Below are 16,706 nucleotides of genomic sequence, written 5' to 3'. Positions count from 1 at the left end.
CACTTTTTAAAAGAAGACATTTATGCAGCCCACAAAAATATCAAAAAAAGCTCATCATCACTGGTCATTAGAGAAATGCAAATAAAAACCACAATGAGATACCATCTCATGCCAGTTAGAATGGCAATCATTTAAAAATCAGGAGACAAAAGACGCTAGAGGGGATGTGGAGAAATAGGAACACTTTTACACTGTTGGTGGGAGTGTAAATTTGGTGGGAGTGTAAATTAGCTCAACCATTGTGGAAGACAGTGTGGCAATTCCTTGAGGATCTAGAAATTGAAATACCATTTGACTCAGCAATCCCATTACTGGGTACCCAAAGGATCATAAATTATTCTATTATAAAGACATATGCACACATGTATGTTTATTGTGGAACCGTTTACAATAGCAAAGACTTGGAACCAACCCAAATGCCCATTAGTGATAGACTGGATAAAGAAAATGTGGCACTTACACACCATGGAATACTATGCAGCCATTAAAAAGGATGAGTTCATGTCCTTTGCAGGGACATGGATAATTCTGGAAACCATCATTCTCAGCAAACTGACACAAGAACAGAAAACCAAACACTGCATGTTCTCACTCATAAGTGGATGTTGAACAATGAGAACACATGGAACAGGGAGGGAAACATCACACACCATGGCCTTTTGGTGGGTGGGGAGCTAGGGGAGGGTTAGCAGGGGGTGGGAGGATTGGAGAGGGATAGCAATAGGAGAAATACGTAATGCAGATGACAGGGTGATGGATGTAGCAATCCACCATGGCACGTGTATATCTATGTAACAAACCTGCATCTTCTGCACATCTGCCACAGAACTCAAAGTATAATAAATAAAAATAAAATAAAGGATGCTTAATATCACTAATCATCTGGGAAATGCAGATCATAACCACAATGAGATATCCAATAACTCCTACTACCATGGGTATTATAACGAAAAGAAAAGTAAAGAAAGAAAAGAAAAGAGAAACAACTGATGGTAAGGATGTGGAGAAAAGGAAACCCCTACATACTATTGGTGGAAATGTAGAATGGTGCAGTCACTATGAAGAATAATAAGAAAGTTCCTCAAAAAGTGCAAAATAGGCCTGCCATGTATCCAGCAATCCCACTTCTGCTTACATACCCAAAAGAATAGAAAGAAGGATCTCAAAGGGATCTGCATCACCATGTTTATCGCGTAACTCACAATAGCCAAGATACAGAATCAACCTAAGTGTCCATCAACAGATCAATGAGTAAAAAAAAAAATGTGGTACATTTGGAATACACTGGAGTATTGTTTATCCTTAAAAGAGGAAATCCTACAATTTGTAACCACATGGATAAACCTAGAGTACATTTTGATAAGAGAAATAAACCGGTCATAGGTGACCAAATGCTGCATGACTTTACTTATATGAGGTGTCTAAAGTATTCAAACTCAAAACATCAGAGAATATTGGTAATTGTCAGGGGCTAGGGGAAATGAGAGGGAAATAGGGATTATTGCTCAATGGGTATAAAGTTTCAGTTACACAAAATGAATAAATTCTAGAGATATGATATAGTACCAGTATACAATAATTCAATACTGTATACTTTTAAAAATGTTGAGAATTGATCTTTTATTAAGTGTCCTTATTACAAATAAAAAAAAATAAAACCCTAAAATCAAACCCCTGCTCCACACACATAAAACTACAAATAAATTTTTAGAGGTGATGGGCATATTTATTACCTTCATTGTGGTAGTGATACCTTAGGTGTATGCATAGCTGCAAACTCAGAATGTATAAGTTAAATCTGTGCAATTTTCATATATCAATTATACTACAATAAATGTTAAACAACAAAGGTTCGTTTATTAACTCAAAACTAAGGCCCTTATATCTTGACTACAAGTACCCACTGAACAAAGTATGTATAAATACAGCTTCCTAGAGTCAAAAGCAAGATGTATAAATGAAAATTTGTGGGAAAAATGACAATTCATTTTAATCTACTAATTACTATTAGAGAGTTTCTAACCCAAGAATTTCTTGGAAACTAAGAGAGTTTCTAACCCAAGACTTAGTGCTTACTGTGAAAGATCAAAAAGGTTAAATAAAATGAACTATGGAAGAGATCTAGCATAGAACAAATAATGATTTATTTATAAATCTCTTCCTACTCAATTTTCTGAATAAATAAGCAAAAACTTGACAATGTATAATTATTTTACTCTGAGAAAAAATGATGAACATACGCCATGGATATTTTACAAGCCTATTCAGTGGATCACTTTTGAAGGAATGTTTTCTACCAGGTGGCATCGGTTCATATTGGGCTTACACTGATTAGAACCAAGGCAGTCCTATGATTAATGACATGGTAAATTGCAGTATGTAAACTATCACAAAGAATTCTGATCCTGATATTTTTTCTGCCTCTGCACAGCAACTAGAACCAGTTTTTCAAAATACCTAGCTTGCTGCTAAATGCCTACAAGTATTATTTCATATAATTTTCCGCTAGTCCTATGATGTATATACTGTTTTTAATGGCTTTAATTTGACATGTAAGATACCTGAGTCACAGAGAGTTGATGTAATATACACAGTGTTACCGGGGTAGTAAGAACAGTAGCTCTACTTTAGGTCTGTATCACTCCAGAGCCCAGGAATCCTACATGCTAACATCGGTCTGATCTCACGCAACTCAGAGCAGTTTTTTAGTGGTCTCATCATCTCTTTTCCTTTCTTTTAGAATTTAGTTTAATTATTATTTCTTCTTCTTCTTCTTCTTCTTCTTCTTCTTCTTCTTCTTCTTCTTCTTCTTCTTCTTCTTCTTCTTCTTCTTCTTCTTCTTCTTCTTCCTCCTCCTCCTCCTCCTCCTCCTTCTTCTTCTTCTTCCTTCTTCCTCTTCTTTTTTCTTTTTTGGATATAGAGTCTTGCTCTGTCATGCAGGCTGGAGTGCAGTGGCACAATCATAACTCACTGTAACCTTGAACTCTTGGCCTCAAGCATTCCTCCTGCTTTGGTCTCCCAAAGTGCTGGGATTCTTATCAATAATTTTCCACTGAGTTCCTTCTAAAATATTTTAAAATAAATTTATTTTATTATAAACCTCTTTGTCTTTGTATAGTCTACTCACGAATTATAAATTTTTTTTTTAGTTTATCATAACATCATTATTCAGATTTCCTCATTGAAATTGTAGGCAGATTTGACAATATGGAGAAGTATCTTGATCTGTTTGATAGACTCTTCAGAAAACAGGATATTCTTTTCACGTGCAAATGAAAATAATTCTTCCCATCTTACAACTTGCATGCTATAGAAAAGCACTTTATTCAATATTTGAAATTGTTTTTGAAATTTAAAAAATGATTTTTCCCTTCACATAAAAAACATAAGATAAAATAATACATTTATAATTATTATGTCTGAAAGTTGTTTCTGTATAACAGTCATAGGCTTTGGAGTCAAAGAAAATTGGATTTAACTATTAGTTTGATACGTATTTCTTTTGCAACTTAGAGCCATTTGTTTAACCTGGGATTTTCTCCCCTTACTTGTACATTCAAAATATTAACATTGTAAATGTTAAAAGTAATAATGTTAGTAATCACTATCATCTCACCACAAACTATCTAATTTAATTAGTATTTTAACATGATAAAAATTTTTTTTTTATTTTTCAGGAGAAACAGGGTTAGAGAATATAACTAACTTTATTAACACAGTTAGTAAATATCAGCAAACATATTTGAACCAAAGTATGTTAGTTTGCTAAGGCTATCACAACTAATACTACAGATTGGGTGGCTTAAAACACAGACATTTATTTCTCACAGTTCTGGAAATTTCAGGTGCAAGGTCAAGGTGTTGGCAGATTTGATTTTTCCTGAGACCTCTTTCTTTGACTGACAGATGACAGATGACCACCTGTTTCCTATCTGTGTCCTCACATGACCTTTCCTTTGAATCCCTGGTGTTCCCCTATGTATATCTTAATCTCTTCTTATAGGACAGCCATCAGATTGAATTGAACTGCACCGTAATAATCTCATTTTGACTCAATTACCACTTTAAAGACTCTATCTCCAAAGACAGTCAAATTCTAAGATACCAGGCTCGGGGCTCCAGCATGAGAGAGGGGAGGGCACAATTCAGTCATGAATTTCAGATTATGTTTCTAACAATCCAAGAGCATGCTGTCTTCTACAAATACAGCAGCTGCTTAACCAAACACTCAAAAGCCAAGTTTAAAATGAAAATGAAAGGAAGTTTATATTCATCTTATCATTAAAGACAAGAGTTCTAAACACTTGCCGAAAAGTTAATTTTTTTTATTTTTCTTTCTCCTCTTGCCCTTTCTTTTTTCATCTTCTCTTCATCCACCTGTTTTTTCTCTTCCTGTTGTCCTTTTTCTATTTTGTTTTATTTTCTCTCCTTCACTATAATTTCTTCACAAGACTAATTACGTGATCCATACATTTAAATTATTTTTTAAAAATTTTAGCTTATTTCATCCTCACAGCAAACCTACAATATAGAAAGTGTAAAAGAAACATTGTACTAGACCTTTGTTATAAATTGCTTCTTGGAGTTTGCCTCATGAAATCATGGCTCCTGTTTCAGCAGACATTTGGACAGTTTATATATTTAATCTCAGTTCCCTTTATCTAATTCTGTCTCTTTCTCTTACATTTTCCTCTAGAGTTTCTCACCTCAATATTCAATAATTGTGGTTTCCATGAAGTCTACCCTCAGGATATTCATGCCACCGAAACTGAAGATTTTTCTTTGAATTTTAGTTGCTTCACATGATTCGAATGATAATAAAGGAATAGGTGATAGGGCTATGATTATTTTGTCAAGCTTAAAAATACCAGTAAAAAAAAAAAACTGGTACATTCAATGCTTTAGAAATAAAGAAGACTGATAAATCTTTATTCCTGATTTATCTATTGATCTTTCCTTGTCGTCAAAATAGAGAATGATTTAAGCTTCCATTATGTTTGTTTATTACTACATTTACATTTTGAGTAGCAGGTGGCATTGAGAGCATCCATTGCTTGTTTTAAGCTTTATTGTTGCTCTGTAGGCTCAACATCTACTGTTTTGGTCATATTAATGATGAATTTATCATATACAATCTTAGTTTGAACATATATCAACTCAAGGCCTGGCTGGATAATTGTAGCAATATTTTTTTTAGCACTTTTATTCATAAAATCATGGAGGATAACATATTGTTTTATAAAATCTGATTAACACATCTAGAGTTTTTGGCAGAAAATGTGGCCTGTTTTCCAGAGTGTTAAAATATTTTCATAAAATCCTTCTGCCTAAAGAATGGAAATTATAAGCTTTGGAGCCTGACATATTTGAATTCAAAGCATGATGTACCACTAACTAGATTTTTACTTTATAAAAATTATTCATCTCTCTGAAGCTGGAAGGGATGTGTCTAGTATTTGTTGAGGTTTTATTGTGTGGTAGTCTTTATATTACCTTCTTTGATTATTAAAACAAATACATAATTTAAGTATTCTTATTAGGCAAGAATACATGTATTTAACTGAATTTAAGATCAGATAAGTGAGCTCTCCTAAATTATAAATATCATATATGAAGTAGCTAAATATTGTATTCAATCATTTCTCTCCAAAATAAATACATTTTTCTATATGCCACACTATTTCCAGATCTGGTTTCCATGTGTATGAGATGGATAAAGTACTTACTGCCACAGAAGATTACCATCGGAATTAAAATTTGATTGTAAAAATGTATGGGATTGTTCATGCTTATTAAATGTTTTGTTGTTGTCATTTCTGGTTCCACTATTTCAGTAAACAAAAAGAATTGCAAATCTTCAGATGAAACTTGTATGGCAAAACATGAATATAGAAAGAAAAAAACAGAATATTGTGCTTGATTTTGGCAGAATCAACAATTTTTCCTTTTCGACAAGTCTTAAATTAGATTAGCAGAAACTTGCAGGGAAAATGAATACTCTTTTTTTCTATTTGAGTTGGAGTCTTGCTCTGTCACCAGGTTGGAGTGATGTCTCACAATCTCGGCTCACTGCAACCTCTCTGCCTCCCAGATTCAAGCGATCCTTCAGCCTTAGCCTCCCATGTAGCTGAGACTACAGGTGCTTGCCATTATGCCCAGTTAATTTTTGTATTTTTTAAATTATACTTTAAGTTCTGGGGTACATAGTAAAGATGAGGTTTCACCATGTTGGCCAGGATGGTCTCAATCTCTTGACCTAGTGATCCACCTGCCTCAGCTTCCCAAAGTGCTGGGATTACAGGTGTGAGCCACCACACCCAGCCACATATTCTATTTTTAATAGTCTACAGTAAAGTTGGAAATATTGCGCATATGATGTATTTGTAGCAGTAGTCCCTCACTTAGGCACGAATTTATTTTCCACAGTTTTAATGTGTGGTCAGCTGTGGTCCAAAAATGCTAACTGGAAAATTTCAGAAAGAAATTATTTGCAAGTTTTAAATTGTGCACCATTCTGAATATCATGATGAAATCTCACATTGCCCTGCACTGTCCCACTCAGAACATGAATTATCCATTTGACTAGCATATCAATGCTGTATACCCTGCCCACTCACTAGTCACTTAGTAGCTCCCTTGCCTATCACATAGACTGTTGTGATATCACAATGGTATGTACAAGTTACTCTTATTTTACTTAATAAGGACTCCAAGCGCAAGAGTAGTGATGCTGGCAATTTGAGTTTGCAAAAGAGAAGCCACAAGGTGCTTCCTTTAAGTGAGAAGTCAAAGTTTATTATAGATAAATATGGTTGAGGGAAAAAGCATACAGTATACAGGATTTGGTGCTATTTGCAGGTTCAGGCATTCACTGGGAGTCTGGAACATTTCCTCCATAGATAAGGGGGACCACTATACTATTATTTCTTACGAGAAGACAATAAAACATGAAAATTGAAGTGAGGAGTTCTGAGGGTTACTTTTGGTTGATTTAAGAAGACAGCTTAAAAAAAATCCAAGTATGAGAATTGATAAATACTTATTATAAACATTTCATCACTACAATTTGTCTCTATTTGGGTTCAATGAGTTAAAAACTGCCCAACATTGACCCTAAGGAGAAAACAAGATAGTGGAAACAATGTCTGGTTGATTTATACGTCATTCTATTGTAGAAATCCCTCTATGCAAGCCTGGAATTGTGGTTTCGGATGGTGGGGTAGGCAGAAGCACACTAAGTACTCAATGGCTAACACTCACAAGATCGCCATTTCCTTTCCTTTGAAACAACAAAGCAGAGCTCTAATATGATGTGCAATATCAGGCATGGCAGAGGAAGCATGCACAGGGTAAAGAGGGGAACGCTGCTATCTCTAGGATGTACTTATGATGTAACAATCGAGAGAGCGCAGAAGATGGAATGAATAAAGTCTTTTTTTGTTGTTGTTGAGACGGAGTTTCACTCCTGTTACCCAGACTGGAGTGCAATGGCACGATCTCGGCTCACCGCAACCTCCGCCTCCTGGGTTCAGGCAATTCTCCTGCCTCAGCCTCCTGAGTAGCTGGGATTACAGGCATGCGCCACCATGCCTAGCTAATTTTTTTTTGTATTAGTAGAGACGGGGTTTCACCGTGTTGACCAGGATGGTCTCGATCTCTTGACCTCGTGATCCACCCGCCTAGGTCTCCCAAAGTGCTGGGATTACAGGCTTGAGCCACCGCGCCCGGCCTGAATAAAGTCTTTATCCTGTCAACTAGAACCACATTAAACTTAATGATTTGTATGGAAGGTTTTCATTTTGAAGCTGGCTTTTTTCAATCCAATCCCACAATTGCTGTATGGTTGTGGTTAATGAAAAAAACAGTATGGACACATATATGCACACACACACACACACACACGCCAAATGTCTCTTGATTTAAAAGAATGTATCTGAATATCAAACATTCAGCCATATTTTACAGTCATGAAACTTTTTTTAAAAAAACAAGCAGAATGACTCTAAAAGCTGAATCTCTTTTTAGTAGACTTAAAAAAACTAATATACATATAAAACAGACCGAAAGCATAAAGTTTCAGCTTACCAAATTTATACCTAGTAAATAAACCCATGTAACTCCCATCCACATGACAAAAGAGAATACGATAGATACCACAAAAGCCTCCTTCATGTTCTCATCCACTTATTACCCCACCTCTAAATGTAACCATGATCTTTCCTTTCATCATTACAGACTAATATGGGCTTTTAAAAAATTCATGTAAATAGAATCATCATATGGGCTCTGTTAGGATAGGCTTATTTTATTCAACATTATATTGAAGATTTATTTTATTACATGCCGCGTTATTTTTATTTTTGAAGATTTTCTCATTGAATAAATATATCATGATTTCTTTATCCATTTTACTATTAATGAGCATCTGGTTGGTTTTCTGGTTTTGTCTGTTAGAAAGGTATTATTGTTAACCTCTTAGTCCTATCTTTTGATGCACATATAGGGACATTTTTGTTGGGTAACTTACCAGAAATGCATCATTGCATGATTTTGAATTATAGGATACATCTCTCTATCTATCCATCTATCTATCTGCAAATAGTTTCTAAAGTTGCTAGAACAATTTCACCTCCCACCAGTAATGAATCAGAGTTCCTAATGCTCTTCAGCAACACCAACTTGCATAATGCAGATATTGCTGCATATTTTCAGTGATTTATAAGACAAACATTTGTTCCTCTTATTAAAAAATCTATCAGTTTGTGAGGCTCTGCTTCAGGCTAAAGGTTTGGTTCAGGTTTTCTTTGTATGTCTTCATTTTCCTTGGTACAGGACATAGTCTTCTCAGAAAAAAACAATGACAAGAGCAGCAGGTAAGAACTTTGCAATGTCCTTTAAGGCTTCTGCCCAGACTATCACTTTTGCTCCCATTCTACTGGCAAAAGCAAGTCATACGCACAGACCAAAACTCAATTTTGTAAAGTATGCAATTAACTCTGCTTATTATAATGTGAAATATGGCAATAATCACATGGCAAGGAGCATAGATGTATATAATTCTAATACAGAGGACAGAATAATCAGGAATTTTTTTTATTTTAATCAGTATGATAGGAATATATTGATACCTCATTGTTTAAGTTGTATTTTACTAAGTATCAATGTTGGTTATGATTTTAAATGCTTATTCAATATCCAGATATCTTTTGTGAAGTGACAAAGTTTTTATTTTCATTTTCTGATTATATTGTCTATTATTTATTCTATGATATACGAATATTGTGTATTCTGAATATCAGTCCTTTGTAAATTATACTTCAAATATTTTCTACCACTATGTAGTTTATGTATTTGTCCTATTAATGGTATATTTTGATGTTCTCAACTTTAATAAGGTATACATTATTTTTTTCTAATTTTTCAACTTTGTTTCAAAACAAAATAAACAGATAAATACTGAGTCACGGTCAAGGTTTTAACTCAGCAGTAAGTCCTTACTTTCATGTTTTAATATTCCAATTTTTAATAATAACATTCTATTAATTTCAGAAAATGAAAAATGATAAAGGTAAACACTGAATGCTCAAAAAGTTAAAACTAGATAATCTAATCAGAGTACATTATATTTCTAGGACTGTGCCTCATTTCAGTGACTCTGCCTGTATAATTGTTAGCTTTCTGAGCATTTGGACTTATTCTATAAAATTCTAACAAATAACAGTGATTATTAGAGAGACTGTTTCTAGTTGCATGCATATACAGTGTTCAATAGACTTCAGAGATTCAATACATTTAACTTTTAGCAACTATTAGGCCACATTTAACTTGAAGCTATAACTTGATAAATTTGGCCAAAAAAATATAAAGCTTATGCATATATTTCAAAAAAGCAAATGGAATAGATATTATAAATATTAAATATTTTATCAAATAATTTATATTACATAACATATAATACATATTACTTATATCATTATGAGAATATATCATATATATGTTTTTATTTAAAAAATATCTGCTTATAATAATGCCTCCAGAATAATAAAGATGTAAACTAAAAATACATTTTGTTTGTTGTTTGGTATCCTTTTTGTGATATAATCACTATTACTATTTACTGCATTTTTTTAGATTTTTAAGTGCACAGAATATCCACTTTATTGCATAAATGAGAATATTTTATGCATATTCCTCTGAATGTTTCCTCTTTAATAATATCTTAAGGGTTTTTTTTGCATATTAAAACATAGCTCACTCTTTTATCATATGAATAATATTCAGTGGATACTGAGTGGGCCCATAATTTATTGATTTCAGCCCTTACTGAGATAGGTTTCCATTGTTTATGATAATCTACTATTACACACTATTATGATCTAAATGTGTCCACGCAAAACATTCATATGTTGAAACTTAATCCCCAGTTTGATACTGGTGCAATGTTGTACATCTGGGAGGCAACTAATTAGTACGTAAGGATTAATACCCTTATAAAAGACAGTTCAGATAGCTGTCAGTGCCTTTTGCTCCTTCATCTGCCTTCATCATTATCCCAAGATGATGCAGAGAGAAGCCTTCCCCAGACACCAATCTAGTACCTGGATTTTGAACTTCCCAGCTTCCAAAATTGTGAGAAATACATTTCTATTATGTATAAGTTGTCAAGTTTTATATATTTTGTTACAGCAGCATGAACAAACTATGACAAAATGGGTAATGAGAAACAGGGTATTACAACAACAAGTATTTAAAAATGTGGAAGCAACTTTGGAACTGGGTAGTGGGTAGAAGCTACAAGAGTTTGGAAGTAAATGCTAGAAAGAGCCTACATTTCCCTGAATGCAGCATTAAGGGAAATTCTTGTGATGGCTCAGAAGCAGAAGAGAGCTGTAGGGAAAGTCTGAATCTTCTCAGAGATTGCTTAAGTGGTTGTGATCACAATACTGGTAGAAATATGGACACTAAAGGCCATTTTGATGAGGTCTCAGATGGAAGTAGAGCACAAGATATTGAAAACTCAAAGAAATGTCATCCTTGTTATAAAGTGCAAAGCACCTGGCTAAATTATGTCCTAGTGCTTTATGGAAGACAGAACTGTGAGCAATCAACTAGGATATTTGGCAGAAGAAATATCTAAGCACAATGTTGAGAGTACAGCATGGCTTCACTTGGCTGCTTATAGAAAAATGCAAGGGGAGAGAAAAAACAGAAAAATGAAATTTATAATCAAAGGGGAAGCAGAATTTAATGAGTTGAAAATTCATAGCCTATAAAAAATGAGCAAATGTATTCAAGCGATAACACCAGGGGAGTGGCCAAGTGACTGATAAGGAGATTTATACAGATGGGCAGAAAGCAAGTACTATTCATTAACACACACACACACAAATGACTCCATAGGCATTCAGAGATCTTTGAGGCTCCCAATTCCATCATAGGCCCAGAGTGCCAAGGCCTTGAGGGCAGAATAGTTTCAAAGGTGGTGGGGGCAGTGTACACAGAGGACCCTGGGGCTCACTGCCCAGGGCCACCTCAGGATTGTATTTCCCACATTCTAGCAGCATTCCTTAGACGCTCCAAGTGTGGCTCACGCTGCCTTTTTGGATTGCATGTGCATTGGTGGTAAACTTTGTTGGTTTACCACCATCCAAGTGGTGCTAACTCTGCAGGTGTGCAGAATAAATGAGCTGTAAAGGCATAGCTACTCTTACCTAGATTTCAAAACGTGCCTGGGACAGACTCAAGGTCCAGGAAGAGAACTGTCATCACAGGGGCAAAGCTGCTGCAGAGAGGCTTTACTAGAGCAATGCCTAGTGGAGCCAGGAGAGTGAGGCTACCCCTAAGACTGCAGAATGGTAGAGCCACCAGTATGCAACCATAGCCTGAGAGAGCTACAGGAACAAGAATGAAGGTGTGACATCTGCGATGTTGGCTGTGCCCAGGAAAGTTGTGAAATTGGGGCTCTCAGAGCCTTGGGGCCCCAATTCCTACCTCACTGTGTCCAGCAGGCAGGAAACGGAGTTAATGAAGATTATCCTCAAGGCTCAATATTTAATGTTGTTTGCTCTGTTGAGTTTTGGACTTACTTGGGACTTATTATCCTTTCATTCTTTTCTACATTTTCCTGTTGGATGGGACTATTTATCCTATGTCTGTCTCACTATTGTATTTCGTCATGATGTAACTCCTTTGAGTTCATATATTCATAGCTAGAGACCAATTTGCCTCAGGATTAATCAATTGTACCTTAAGTCTCATTAACGTCTGATTTAGAAATGAGAAGTATTTTGGGCTACCAAGATAAAATGGATGTATTTTGCAGATAAGAAGGACAGGAATTTGTAGGGGTTAGGGAGAAATGAACTTCTATTATTTATAAATTACCCAGTTTCAGATATTTTGTTATAATGACACGAATTGGCTAAGACAAAATGTTGCAATAAAAATCCCACTATGCAAACAACATAGTTTTGAGCATTAAAAAAAACCTCTCATCAAAATGATACAGCAGGTCTACAGTGTTCTTCTTCTAAATTTGTCTAGGGAGATTTAGCAGGTAGACTTCTAGTTTTAAGTTCCTGAATACATTTTATTTTTTTTATTGTTTTATCTATTCTTTAATATTTATCCATTTATTTTTTATCATTCAATATATATTTTTTTATTATAAAAAGTGTCAATTTTTGAACACTGAACATTCTTTTTTCTACAAATATTTTCCCAACAAAACCTAGATTTACCAACTGATAATTTATTTTTTATTTATTTATTTATTTATTTATTTATTGCATTTTAGGTTTTGGGGTACATGTGAAAAACATGCAAAGTTGTTGCATAGGTGCATTCATGGCAGTGTGATTTGCAGTCAATATATTTTTTTAAAAAAGGAAAAGTGTATATTTTAAAAAATTAATATATTTTTTAAAATCATAAACTTTCTGAAAAACAATTTTTAAAATCATTATTTTTTAAAAAAATATGAACTTTCTGAAAAACATATTGAGAGATAAAAGACTAGGATACATACGAAAGAACAGATAATTTAAAACAATAAGCAAAATAAAAAGCTGAGTATAAAAACAAAATTAAGCAATATAGTCTTTAAAGATAAGGCTTCAGTAAATAACTCAGATGATTTTACTATAAATTGATTTTTAATATATGAAATAAACATATTTTGACATAGATATACCTTAAGATATTATTCAGCCTTAAAAAGGGAAATCATGCCATTTGTGACAACATGAATGAACTATGAGGACATTTCCCAGAAGACGTAAGCCATATAAAAAAGAGAAACACTGCACAATCAAACTTACACTGGGAATCTTAAAAAAATTGAATATCTCCTTAAGCTGATAAACAACTTCAGCAAAGTCTCAGGATACAAAATCAACATGCAAAAATCACAAGTATTCAAATACAACAGTAATAGACAAATGGAGAGTCAAATCATGAGTGAACTTCTATTCACAATTGCTTCAAAGAGAATAAAATACCTAGGAATACAATTAACAAGGAATGTGAAGGACCTCTTCAAGGAGAACTACAAACCACTGCTCAGGGAAATAAGAGGACACAAACAGATGGAAAAACATTCCATGCTCATGGTTAGGAAGAATCAATGTCTTGAAAATGGCCATACTGCCCAAAGTAATTTATAGATTCAATGCTATCCCCATCAAGGTACCATTGACTTTCTTCACAGAATTGGAAAAAAGAAAACAACACCACCATAAACTTCATATGGAACCAAAAAAGAGCCTGCATAGCCAAGACAATCCTAAGAAAAAAAAGAAAAAAAGAAAAAAAAGCTGGAGACATCACACTATCTGACCTCAAATGATACTACAAAGCTACAGTAATCAAAACAACATGGTACTGGTACCAAAACAGAGATTTGGACCAATAGAACAGAACAGAGGTCTCAGAAATAACTCCTCACATCCACAGCCATCTGATATTTGACAAACCTGACAGAAACAAGCAATGGGGAAAGGATTCCCTATTTAATCAGTGGTGTTGGAAAAACTGGCTAGCCATATGCAGAAAGCTGAAACTGGATCCCTTCCTTATTCCTTATACAAAAATTAACTCCAGAAAGATTAAAGATTTAAACTAAGACCTAACATCATAAAAACCCTAGAAGAAAACCTAGGCAATGCCATTCAGGACATAGGCATAGGCAAGGACTTTATGACTAAAACAACAAAACAATGGCAACAAAAGCCAAATTAGGCAAATGGAATCTAATTAAACTAAAGAGCTGCTGTACAGCAAAAGAAACTATCATTACAGAGAACCAGCAACCAACAGAATGGGAAAAAATTTTTGCAAGCTACCCATCTGACAAAGGGCTAATATCCAGAATGTACAAAGAACTTAAACAAATTTACAAGAATAAAACAACCCCATCAAAAAGTGGGCAAAAGATACGAACAGAAACTTCTCAGAGAAGACATTTATGCAGCCAACAAACAGGAAAAAAATCTCATCATCACTGGTCATTAGAGAAATGCAAATCAAAACCACAATGAGATCATGCCAATTAGAATGGTGGTCATTAAAAAATCAAAAGACAACAGATGATGGAGAGGGTGTGTAGAAATAGGAAAGCTTTTACACTGTTGGTGGGATGTAAATTAGTTCAACCATTGTGGAGGACAGTGTGGTGATTTCTCAAGGATACAGAAATAGAAATACCACTTGACCCAGCAATCCCATTACTGGGCATATACCCAAAGGATTATAAATCATTCTATTATAAAGACACATGCACACATATGTTCATTGTAGCACTGTTCACAATAGCAAAGACTTGGAACCAAACCAAATGCCCACCTATGATAGACTGGATAAAGAAAATGTGGCACATATACATCATTGAATACTATGCCACCATAAAAAAAAGATGAGTTAATGTCCTTTGCAGGGACATAGTTGAAGCTGGAAACCATCATTCTCAGCAGACTGACACAAGAACAGAAAATCAAACGCTTCATGTTCTCACTCATAAATGGGTGTTGAATAATGAGAACACATGGACACAGAAAGGGGAATATCACACACTGGGGCCTGTCGGGGGTGTAGCGTTAGGGGAGGGATAGCAGGGGGTCGAGGTTAGGGGAAGAATAGCATTAGGGAAAATACCTAATTTAGATGATGAGGCGTTTGATGCAGCAAACCACCATGGCATGTGTATACCTATGCAACAAACCTGCACCCCAGAACTTAAAGTATAATTTCACAAAAAAAAAGAAAAAAAAAGTCAGAATAAAAAAAAAACATTGAATACATAGAAACCAAAAGCATAAAAGGTGCTTTACCAGAACTGAAGGAGTAGGGGAAATTAGGAGATATATATCAAAAAGTACAAACATGGAGTTATTTAAGATGAGCAAGTCTAGAACATACAGCATGAGGACTGTAGTTGATAATATGTGATAGATACAGGAAATTTGCTAAAAAATAAAAATTAAATAATTTTTTGAGATGATTGATGTTAATTTATTTGACTTCGGTTATCACTTCACTATATATGTGTAGATAAATCATCAAGTTTTACACCTTGAATATATACAATAAAATTTTAAAAAAATAATAAAAATAAAGGCTATATATATTAGTAGATAATAGAAAATAATTCAAAAAAATTAAATATACAAGGAAATATTGCCATTCTGATAGATAAAATGTCTAAAGCATACTGAAGATCAATTAAATATAAATCCTTAAATATTTAGTAGGAGGATGAAATATACGAAAGGGGCAAACAACAAGATGCAATAGAGGCATTCATTAATAATTTGACTTCATAACAAATGAAAAAGCAAATACAAATATATAGAACCAATGTAATAAATCTTCATACATTCTGGGACTACCCACGTAAAGTAAGTGTATTAAGCAATCTCGTGTAGACCATGAACTACTATATGTGAAATACAATTATAGGCACTGGTAGTTCTAAGTAATATACTCCTTAAATTAAATAATCTGAATTTATGACTGAAAATGACAAAATTACAAGTGTTACACTTAGTGTAGTTATCTAGGAAATTTAGGAATATGACTTCAAAACAAAAGTCATTTTAATAGGAAGGTAATACATAAACATAGAAAAACATAAATACTTTTGTATTTGCAGCATCCAGTAAAAACTGAAATAGAAAAATAGCCTCATCCACAGTGAGAAAAAAATTATAAAATACCTATTTATGTGTTTTAGTATAGATAATAATTACTAAACTATAATGAGGATAATAAAAAATAATTAGCAGAGAAGCCTATCATGTTCTCAGATAAGAATAGATATTGTAAACATATCAATAAAATTATCCTTATTCATACACAAATAATGTAATCTAAAAAATTTAAAAATAATTTTGGAACATCATATCAGGAAGATAAAAATGTCAAAATACTTTGTAGAAAATATTGAGGGATTGAAGTTCTTACTGCTAAATAATTAAATAAACATAACTAACAGCTTAAAAAGTAATACTAACACTATAATGATGAGATCAATCAACGAAACTAAATGGAATAGAAGCATAAGGTCTTGTGTGTGTGTGTGTGTGTGTGTGTGTGTGTGTCTGTGTGTATGTGTATGTGTGTACATGAGTGAGTTAATATGGTTTTTTGTTTAAGTGTATGTGTAGAATTTCTAGAATATTATATAATACAGTAGATATACAATTACAAAA

The sequence above is a fragment of the Aotus nancymaae genome, unplaced genomic scaffold, assembly GCF_030222135.1.
Source record: "Aotus nancymaae isolate 86718 unplaced genomic scaffold, 86718_ANA_hifiasm-v0.15.2.pri h1tg000003l, whole genome shotgun sequence".
In the NCBI taxonomy this organism is placed as follows: Eukaryota; Metazoa; Chordata; class Mammalia; order Primates; family Aotidae; genus Aotus; species Aotus nancymaae.
The sequence above is the reverse complement of the archived record's forward strand: the minus strand, read 5'-3'. Positions refer to the sequence as shown.